General features: G+C 38.5%; 1 pseudogene; it reads right to left on the bottom strand.

The window, feature by feature from the left end:
- Nucleotides 1-1,400: 1,400 nt before the first annotated feature.
- On the bottom strand, nt 1,401-3,839 carry LOC143655889 (uncharacterized; annotated as a pseudogene).
- Nucleotides 3,840-11,550: the final 7,711 nt, after the last annotated feature.

Genomic DNA, 11,550 nt, shown 5'->3' with positions numbered 1-11,550 from the left:
TGGCTCATTTTATGTGTGGAGGGACACTACTGAGTTTGAGTTCATTGCCTTGTCTAGAAACACTACCACGCCACTTTGCTGAATCAATTTATTAGTTCTAAGAGCTTTGTTGTGGATTTTCCTAGATTTTTCTATTTGTAAATAGAGAAAGTTTTACTTCTTCCTTTCCAACTTGGATGCATTTTATTTCTTTTTCTTGCCTCATTGCTCTGGCTAGAACTTCACACAGTGTTGAATAACATGGTGACCGTGGGTAACCTTGTTTTGGTACTGATTTTAGAGGGAAATCTTTCAATGTTTCACCAATAAATAGGATGCTAGCTATGGGATTTTCATACATTCCCTTTGGCATGTTGAAGAATTTCCTTCTATTCCTAGTGTTCTAAGTGTTTGTATCATGAAGGGGTGCTAAATTTTGTCAAATGCATTTTCTGCATCAATTGAGATGATTGTGTGATTTTTTCCCCCATCATTTTGTCAGTGTGCTGTAATACATCAATTAATTTTATGTTGAATCAACTTTGCATGCCAGGGATAAATCCCACTCAATGATGGTGCATAATTTTTAAATATGCTATTGGATTCTGTTTGCTAGTATTTTGTTGAAGATTTTTGCATCTATATTCATAAGAGATACTGGTTAGTAGTTTTCTTTTTTTTATGATTTATCTGATTCTGGTATGAGGGCGATGTTTGCTTCATAGAATGAGTTAAGAAACATTCTCTTCCTATTCAATTTGTGTGTGTGTGTGTGTGTGTGTATGTGTGTGTGTTTGAGCAGAATTGGAGTTAATGTTTATTAGAACTCCTCTGTCAAGTTATCTGGTCCTGGACTTTCTTTATTGGGAGGTTTTGATTACTGATTCAACGTCTTTTTTTTTTTTCTGGTCTATATTTAGTGTTTTAATGCTGTAGAAGTCATCAATTTTATTGAAAGGGTAAATTACAAATTAAGGCACTGCAACACTGAGTACAGACCTAGAATTGATCACACATAATTTCTGTGATTTTGATTATCATTTAGAATAGTAGATAAGGAGTCTCCATTTCCATTTGATTTATAATGTAGTACTCTCATATCATATGTTATCAGAGTACTTTGTGCTTTGATACATCTCTATCTTCATACAGAATCTCTTATGTGATTTTCCTTAGATTAACTGAAATAGTACAGATGACTAAAGGCACTACCATATTGATTAAAAACATAGTTTATCCTCAGTATGTGCGTTCTCTGGTGTGTGTTAAAGTTAAATCTATAGCTGAAATCTCTTTAAGGTTCCAAGCATTTATACTGTGAGTTCTCTCATTCCATCTAAGGTCAAAATATTAACTGAAGACTTTCCCATATTGATAACTTTCATAAGATTTCTCACAAGTTTGAATTGTAGCATATTGTTTCAGTTTATAAAAACTAAGGTTTTCCCATAAACATGACAGTCTCATTGCTTCTGTCCATTGTGCTTTTTCTCATGTCCCTTGAATACAGATCTATGAGCAAAAGCTTCACCGCACAGATGATATCCATAGGTTTTCTAGCCAGTGTGAGTTTTCTCATGTTGTCGAAGATATGAATATCGACTAAAAGCTTTCCCACATAGTTGACATTCATGAGGTTTCTCTCCTGTGTGAGTTCTCTCATGTCGTTTAAGGTTAGAGGGATGAACAAAGGCTTTCCCACATCGGGGGCATTCATAGTCTTTCTCTCCAGTGTGAATTCTCTCATGTTGTTTAAGATAAGCATATCGACTGAAGGTTTTTCCACATTGGCGACATTCAGGGGGTTTCTCTTCAGTGTGAATTCTCTCATGTCGTCTGAAGGCAGAGCAACGAATGAAGGCTTTTCCACATACACTGCATTCATAGGATTTCTCTCCAGTGTGAGTTTTCTCATGTTTTCTAAGGGAAGAACATTGACTGAAGGCTTTCCCACATACACTGCATTCATACGGCTTCTCTCCAGTGTGAGTTCTCTCATATTGTCTAAGATGAAAAACTCGACTAAAGACTTTACCACACAGGTGACATTTATGGGGTTTCTTTCGAATGTGAGATCTTTCATGTTGTCTAAGCTGAGAATATCGACTGAATAATTTTCCACATACACGACATTTGTAGGTTTTCTTTCCAATGTGAGATCTCTCATGTTGTTTAAGCCAAGAATATCGACTGGAGGCTTTCCCTCATAGAGGACATTCATACGGTTTCTCTCCACTGTAAGATCTAACGTGTTGTCTAAGGTGAGCATATCAAATGAAGGCTTTCCCACATAGATGACACTCATAGGATTTCTCTCCAGTGTGAGTTCTCTCATGTTGTCGGAGATTACAAGATTGACTGAAGGCTTTCCCACATAGATGACATTCATAGGATTTCTCTCCAGTATGAGTTCTCTCATGTTGTCGGAGATTGCAAGATTGACTGAAGGATTTTCCACATAGCTGACATTCATAGGGCTTTTCTCCAGTGTGAATTCTCTCATGTTGCCTAAGCTGAGAAATTTTAATCAAAGCTTTCCCACATAGAAGGTATCCATATGGCTTATCTCCAAAGTGAATTCCACTGTACTGACTGGGACCAGAACTTTTAATAGAGGCTTCAGCCCTTTGATGACATTCATATGATTTATTTCTAGTGTGAATTCGTTTCTTTTCATTGCAAGTTGACTGGTCACTGAGGACTTTTCTACGTGGTTTGTGGCAATATGGCTTCTTTCTCATGTGAACTAATGCATGTTGAGTCACTGTGGATCTCTGAGTGGAATCTTCTTGCAAATAAGAGCATTTAAAGGAATTCTTTTTATTTAGAGTGTGAGATGTCTGCAATGACGTGATGTTAAATGTGTCTTGCCTGCAGGCAGGTTGCAGGACACCACTTCTTGTTTTTTAAAAGTGCATTTCCTGCCTGGACTCTGATTTTGGAGAAATCCTATTCCATCTCTCCACACTTCCTCTCCTTGTGCCAACTGGGAAAGTACATCTGATTGGTAGACTAGATGTCCAATTAAAAGATTCAGATTGAGGCAGGCCACGGTGGCTCAGAAGACAGATTTCTCACCTGCCATGCTGAAGACCTGGGTTCGTTTCCCAGTGCCCACTGAGACCAGAAGTCTGATATTCTCCTGCATCACTTCTCTGAACAGCTTCCTCTGGGATGTGTCTAGCAGGACCCACTCTTCCTGGGTGAAGTCCACAGCCACATCGTTGAAGGTCATTAACTCCTGTGGTTGCATTGTCAATAAGTCAGTTGACAACTGTCTTCCTCTGGATGTTCACTCACAAACAAATAAGCAGTAGGTGAGGAAAGCTGAGAATGGAGAAAGCCTTCAGACTCAAGTCTTGACTACAATTTCTAGACTCATCTGTCATGAATCACAAACTCTTCACTGGGAGTAAACCCAGTCTAATCAACAGGGACGAAAAACAGAACCCAAACAGACTGGAAAAGCAGGATCCAAGTCTACATGAGGCTGCTTTCACCACACTATGGAGTTCAGAGTATCTTTCTCTCAGGAAAAAAGTATATTTTGATAGCAGACTTTTCTTATGCAGTTGCTAATGTCATCAGCATAAGACAGACAGCGTAGTGCCTTCGCCATCTTGCCTCAGTCGCAGCCAGCTCCCTGATTCAATGTCTTTAGTACTAATTAGTTGTAGAGAGCTTCTATTTTTCTTGAATCAATGTAGGTACTTTGTGTGTTTCTAAGAATTTGTTCATTTTTTCTAGGTTATCTAATTTATTGGCATATAGTTATTATAGTATCCTCTTATAGTTCATTTTATCTCAGCAAGGTTGGTAGTAACGTTCCCCTTTTTCATCTCTGATTTTAGTTATTTGCGTTCTCTCTGTCAGTCTAGCCAAAAGTTTGTCAATTTCATTGATCTTTTCAAAGAACCAACTTTTGGTTTTGTTGATCCTATTGTTTTTTTGTTTGTTTCTATTTTATTTATCTCTGTTCTAATCTTTATTATGTTTTCCTTATGCTCACTTTGAGTTTACAGAACTTTATCTAGTTCTTCTGGCTTAGAGATTAAGTCTTGTGCTGGTTTGAAACTATTATGTATTCCAGAAAAGCCATGTTTTAATCCTGATCCAATCTTGTGGAGGCAACTATTTTAATCCCAATTGAATATTGTAGGGTGGGAACTTTTGATTAGATTATCTCTAGATGATATTGCATGCTCATTTCTGGGTGTGACCTTTTGATGAGATGGAGGTGTGACTCCACCCATTCCTGGTGGGTCTTGATTAGTTTACTGGAGTCCTTTAAAAGAAGAAACATTTTGGAGAGTGCACAGAAGAGAAAGGGATGTTTGGAGCCCAGCAGATGTCACCATATACCTTCCCATGAGATGTTAAGCAAGCCACAACCTGGAAAGCCTATGTAGATGTCTGGAGAAGAGTTGCTTCAGAACTGACAGAGACATAGATGTTTGGAGATGCTTGGAATGCTGATAAAGAAAAATGCCTAGAAACAGGCAGAGCCCAGCAGACATCACTATGTGCCTTCCCATAAGATGCTAAGCAAGCCAGAACCTAGAGTTGTGTCCCAGAGGAGCTAAGTGAATTTTACAGATGGTTAAAGAGGAAACCACTGGCATCAGAAGCTGGAAGCAATGGAACTGGGAACAAGGACCAGCAGACACCAGCCACGTGCCTTCCCAGCTGACAGAGGTCTTCTGGATGGCATCAGCCTTTCTTGAGTGAAGGTAACTTCTTGTTGGTGCCTTAGTTTGGACATTTTCTCAGCACTAGAACTGTAAACTTGATTTTTTGTTGTTGTTGTGCCACTTTGAGTGCCTTCTCATTTCTATCTGGGTATATTTTTCATCTATTTTCCTTGTGGCAAATATGGGATTAAGTTTTAACATTCTAAATATGTAACAATCATATTTGGTTTGCTAACAATTTAACTTCAATAGCATGCACATATACTTTTCCAATACCCCTCTGTCCCCTCAACATTTTTTATACTTCTTACCATTTAAATCTTTATACACTGTTATGTCCAAGGCCATAGATTTATCATTACTTATTATGCATTTGCATTAGTTCCTGCAGGCAGTAACTAAATTTTGTTGATATGGTGTTACACATCAAACACCACAATACAATAACACTGGCATTTATAACTGCCCAAATGGTTACCTTTAACACGGGTCTTTTTTTTAACACGGGTCTTATTATTTTTAATGATGCTTTGAACCACTATCTAGTGTTCTTTTCTTTCCGTCTAAAGAATTCCCTTTCAGTCTAAAGAATTGCATGTAGGGCAGATCTAGAAGTGGTGAACTCCCTCAGCTTCTGCTCATCTGAGAATGTCTTAACCTCTCCCTCATTTTTTTTTATTAATTTTTAAATTTTTAAAATATATAACAACACATTCTTAACATGATCATTCTGTAATACATATATAATCAGTAATTCACAATATCATCACATAGTTGCACATTGATCATCATGACTTCTTAGAACATTTGCATCAATTCAGAAAAAAGAAATTAAAAGACAACAGAAAAAATTTCATACATACCATACCCCTTACCCCTCCCTTTCATTAATCACTAGCATTTCAGTCTACTAAATTTATTTTAACATTTGTTCCCCCTATTATTTATTTTTATTCTATGTTTTACTCATCCGTTGATAAGGTAGATGAAAGGAGCATCAGACACAAGGTTTTCACAATCACACAGTCACAGTTTGAAAGCTATATCATTATACAATCATCTTCAAGAAACATGGCTACTGGAACACAGCTCTACATTTTCAGGCGTTCCCTCCAGCCTCTCCATTACAACTTGGCTAACAAGGTGTTATCTATTTAATGCATAAGAACAACCTCTAGGATAACCTCTCAACTCTGTTTGGAATCTCTCAGCCATTGACACTTTATTTTGTCTCATTTCACTCTTCCACCTTTTGGTCGAAGTTTTCTCAATCCCTTGGTGCTGAGTCACAGCTCATTCTATAAGTTTCCAGGAAGGCCCACACTCCTGGGAGTCATGTCCCATGTAGACAGAGGGAGGGCAGTGAGTTTGCTTGTTGTGCTGGCTGGAGAGAGAGGCCACATCTGAGCAACAAAAGAGGTTCTCTTGGGGGTGGCTCTTTGCCCTAATTTTGAGTAGGCTTGACCCTATCCTTTGTGGGGTTAAGTTTCATATGAACAAACCCCAACACTGGGGGCTCAGTCTATTGCTTTGGTTGTCCCCACTGCTTGTGAGAATATCAAGAATTCAATTTGGGGAAGTTGAATTTTCCCCCTTTCTCATCATTCCCTGAAGGGGACTTTGCAACTACTTTTTTATTCACTGTTCAAATCACTCTTCTCCCTCATTTTTTAAAGTCTTGCCGGATATAAAATTCTTGGCTGGCAGTTGTTTTCTTTCAACACTTTAAGTATTTCAACTCACTGCTTTCTTTGCCTGTATGGTTTCTGATGAGAAACCAACACTCAATCTACTTAGGACTCCCTTAGATGTTACATGTTGCTTTTTTCATACAGCTTTCAGAATTCTCTCTTTATCCTCTGCATTCAATATGATCAATATATGATGAGGTGTATTTTTCTTCATGTTTATCCTGTTTGTTCTGAGTTTCTTGGACATGCATATCCACATCTTTTACTAAGCTTGAGACGTTCTGTTATTATTTCTTTGAATATTCTTCTGCCCTTTTCTCTTTGTTCTCCTTCTGGGGCTCCCATAATGCATATATTGGTGTGGCTAACAGTATCTCTGAAGTATCTTTGGCTATTTTTGTTTTTAGTATTACTTTTTTCTTTCTGCTCCTTAGCCTGACTCATTTCTAGTGTTTTGTCTTTAATTTCACTGATTCTTTTCTCTGCCACTTGCAATTTGCTCTTGAAACCCTCCTGGGAATTCTTCATTTCAGTTATTCTGGTCTTCAACTCCAATAGTTGTTTGGTTTCTTTTTAAAATTTCTTTTTACCAACTCTCATATTGCTCATTGTTTTTCTTATATCCTTTAGTTCTTTCTCTGTATTTTCCTTCATCTCCTTGAGCATTTTTAAGATTTTTAAAAAAGCTTTGTTCAATATGTCAACATTCTTGTCTCTTCATGGGTGCTTCCTGTAGTTTTATCCATTTCATTTGGATGGGCCATCACTTCCTGTTTCTGTCTCGTTGTCTATTGTTGCACACTGTACATTTTAGTGTTTTAAAGTGTTAGCTCTGGGATTTATTCCCTGAGCTAACATTTTCTTGATTTTGTAACCAGCTGGTGATAAGACAGAGTTTTTCTTGAGACTTGGCCCTCCTACTGAGGTCTGCCCAAGGCAAATGTATCAAGCAGTGTTTTCCCAGACCCTCGGTCTTGTCCTAGGCAAGACAGGAGCTTGTTGTTTTGGAGCTCTCCTATTTACAGGAGTTTGGTTGTCCCATTTCCCAGGGCATTTGAAGCCAGCAAGACTTCGTCCCAGACTGTTCACTCTATAGTTTCTTACACTTCCATTTTTTCAAACTACATGTGCCTGGAGAGCAAATTCTGGGAGGAGAGGCACATCAGACAGGACTCTCCCAAGTCAGTCTTTCCCAGGCAAAACAGGGCCAGGGACCCATGAAAGAAGTGCAGGTCAACTCTAAAAGTGCCCTGGGGAGGAAATTGGGAAGGGTGCTGTGCTGGTTTGAAAGGATGTATGTCCCCTAGAAAAGCCATGTTTTAATCTAAATCCCATTTCATAAAGGCAGAATAATCCCTATTCAATACTGTATGTTTGAAACTGTAATCAGATCATTTCCCTGGAGATGTGATTTAATCAAGAGTGGTTGTTAAGCTGGATTAGGTGATGACATGTCTCCACCCATTTGGGTGGGTCTTGATTAGTTTCTGGAGTCCTATAAAAGAGGTAACATTTTGGAGAAATTGAGAGATTCAGAAAGAGCAGAGAATGCTGCAGCACCACCAAGCAGAGAGTCCACGAGCCAGTAACCTTTAGAGATGAAGAAGGAAAATGCCTCCCGGGGAGCTTCATGAAACCGGAAGCCAGGAGAGAAAGCTAGCAGATGATGCCGTGTTTACCATGTGCCCTTCCAGCTGAGAGAGAAGCCCTGACTGTGTTCACCATGTGCCGTCTCACTTGAGAGAGAAACCCTGAACTTCATCGGCCTTCTTGAACCAAGGTATCTTTCCCTGGATGGATGCCTTTGATTGGACGTTTCTATAGACTTGTTTTAATTGGGACATTTTCTCGGCCTTAGAGCTGTAAATGAGCAACTTATTAAATTCCCCGTTTTAAAAGCCATTCTGTTTCTGGTATATTGCATTCCAGCAGCTAGCAAACTAGATCAGGTGCCAAGAGCTTCTCTGATGCCTCCGCAAAACTAAGCTTTCCTGGACTGCCCAGCAAAAGCAGCTCTTCGATATAATTGTTCTCTGCAACCCAGAAGAAGCACAGTGTCTTTAAGTCTCCACTGCCATGATCCTGTCCAGGAAGGCTTGAAACAATGGCTGCTGTTGCCTTTGTTCAGGACAGGTTGAAAGAGTAGCTCCCCCCTGGACCAAGCCCCCAGTGATCTGAATTCACTAATCAAAATCTGTGATCAGTGTTCAGCTATGCCCCACCCTATTCTTAGGGAAGAGGATTTTTAAATCCCTTTCTGGCACTGGTGAGCTAGCCAGGGGGGCCCCCATGGTGGCCTGCCATGAGAGTGGGAGATAAACACCAGTAGCTGGGAGTTGCCACACAGAGAACAACTTACTGTTCTTTACCATAATTAATTAGCCTCTTCTTCCTGCTCTTCCTTGGATGCTGTACCAAGTTCTTCTGGCCTCTAGAGTTTCAAAACAGTTGTTTCTGGCAGTTCTTACGTATTTAATAGTGTTTTAGTGGAAGGACTGAGTCTTGGAGCTCCCTACTCTGCCATCTTTCCACAATCCTCTCCAGAAGTTTTCTTTCCAATGTTACATCAAAATGACAACATATACCTTCTGTAGTTTTCTAAGTGATTAAAAACAGGAAAACACATTAACTATTTTAGTGTGATACAGGATAATGTACTATGCAAGATTATTTCAATTCCTTCTATCTATTGCATTATTTTTAGAATTTAGAATAATAAGCCAGTAACTAAATAATCACCAGCAGGTTTGAGGATTCAAAATGCCTTCTCCGGAGAGACTTTTCACAGGCATTTTTGAGACTTTGGGAGTGGTGAGACTCAGAGCTATTTGACATCCTTTTTTCATTCAAAGTGCCCTTTTAGTTCATGTAGGTCTTAGACTACCAAGTTATTGATCATTCTGTTGTCTCTCAAAGTTTCTCTTTCCTGAATTGTCATCTCAGCTACTTTACTTGTACCCTAATTGCAATAAGGGGCAACTGCTTTTAAAATACACAACTCCAGCCCTCAGGAGTATTACTTTTTCACTCTAGTGCAGTACCTTTTACTAAGTAAGGAATTCAAATACTTATTAAAACAATAAAGAAACAATGGGACTGTGTGGGTGGAGTGGAGCATATGAGAACTTGGTACTTTCTAAATGATTTTTCTGTAAACCTACAACTGCTCTAAACAATAAAAATGAATAAACAATGGGTTTGTAATCATCATAAAACACTCTATATTCTCCTATTACCATGAATTTAACATGTGAGACTGACTCCTTATTTCCTCTGAAGGCAGAGGAACTCACATTTATTGAGCACTTAATATAGGTCACGCACTTTACCTTGTTATCTTGTTTAATTTTCACAATAGTCCTGTGAGGTAGTTAGTATTCCTATATTAAAGATGAGAAAACAAGGTACAGAGGTTAAAGTAACTTGCCCAAAGTTAAAATGAGATTCCCTCATTTCAGATGAGGAAACCAGAAATGTTAAATAAGTTCTTAGCAAATTCTACTCAGTCAATAGGTTCTTAATTTGGCCTTAGCCTATATTTAAATGTGAAAAGACTATCACATTTTGTCAATAAGATTCTGATTTGCCCTTACACAACTGGCTTGCATTAATACATTTATCTGCCTCAAATGCACAATTACAGCTCAACAGAGACAATGTCTGATTGAAAGTCTTAAGGTAGCTAGATTCTATTTACACTAATGTATAATGAAAGGCATTTTCCTCTTACTTCCACAGAACTTTCAGTTTGGGGTCCACAACCTGGTTCATAACATTAACTGAATGTTTGCTTAGCAATTGGCTTCTGCCTAAGCAAAATATCTCTAAGATTCGGGTGTTAAAATTTACTGCCCTTCCCAAATGAAATCAGAAGGAAAGATAAGTGATAAAGACTGAGATGGTATAATCTACGAATGCCTAGTGTGTATAATGATAGTGACTAAATGTACAAATTGAAATGTTTTTGCATGAGGAAGAACAAAGGAATGTCAATACTGTAAGGTGCTGAAAATAAATGGTAATTCTTATTTTAAAATTTTAACTTATGAGACTAAAGCAAAAAAATGTTTATCTGATATAAAATTCATATTTTGACTACTGCATTTCCCAGTATAACTTATGAACACCGTAAGTACATGGAATCTTGAGTAGGGCATGAGATCTTGTACGTTTGTCCAAAGTGATGTCCCAATTAATACCAGAGTGATCTGAACAGTGAAAAAAAAATGTATTTGCAAACTACCCTTGGAGGAATGGTAAGAAAGGGGGAAAATTCAAGTTTCCCATGTGGAGGATTCCTGATATTCTCACAAGCAGGGGGGACAACCAAAGCAATAGGCCAAGCCCTCAATCTTGGGGTATGTTCATATGAAACTTATCCCCACAAAGGATAGGCTAAGCCTAGTTAAAATTAGGCCTAGGAGTCACCCCAGAGAACCTCTTCTGTTGCTCAGATGTGGCCTCTCTCTCAGCCAACACAGCAAGCAAACTCACTGCCCTCCCCACTCTCTACAAAGGACATGACTCCCAAGGGTGTAAACCTTCCTGGCAACATGGGACAAAAATCCTAGAATGAGCTGGGACTCTGCATCAAGGGATTGAAAAAACCTTCTCAGCTGAAAGGGGGAAGAGAGAAGTGAGACAAAACAAAGAGTCAGTGGCTGAGAGATTCCAGAGTCGAGAGGTCATCCTGGAGGTTATTCTTATGCATTATATAGATATCACCTTTTTAGTTAAGATGTAATGGAGAGGCTGGAGGGAAGTGCCTGAAAATGTAGAGCTGTGTTTCAGTAGCCATGTTTCTTGTGAAGATTGTATAATGATAGAGCTTTCACAGTGTGACTGTGTGATTGTGAAAACCTTGTGTCTGACGCTCCTTTTATCGATGGTAAGGACAGACGATTAAAACATATGGATTAAAAATAAATAAATAATGGGGGAGCAAATTTTTAAATAAATTTAGTAGACTGAAATGCTAGCAATCAATGAAATGCAGGGCTAAGGGGTATGGTATGTATGGATTTTTTTTCTTTTTACTTTTTGTTTTTTTGAATTGATGCAAATGTTCTAAGAACTGATCATGATGATGAATATACAACTATGTGATGATACTGTGAGTTATTGATTATATATCAAGAATGGAATGATCATATGGTAGGAATGTTCATGTCTGTATGTTGTTATGTTTA

The sequence above is a fragment of the Tamandua tetradactyla genome, chromosome 2 (genome assembly GCF_023851605.1).
Source record: "Tamandua tetradactyla isolate mTamTet1 chromosome 2, mTamTet1.pri, whole genome shotgun sequence".
NCBI classification, from domain to species: Eukaryota; Metazoa; Chordata; class Mammalia; order Pilosa; family Myrmecophagidae; genus Tamandua; species Tamandua tetradactyla.
Note: the sequence above shows the minus strand (reverse complement) of the source record. Positions and strands in the feature narration are given on the sequence as shown.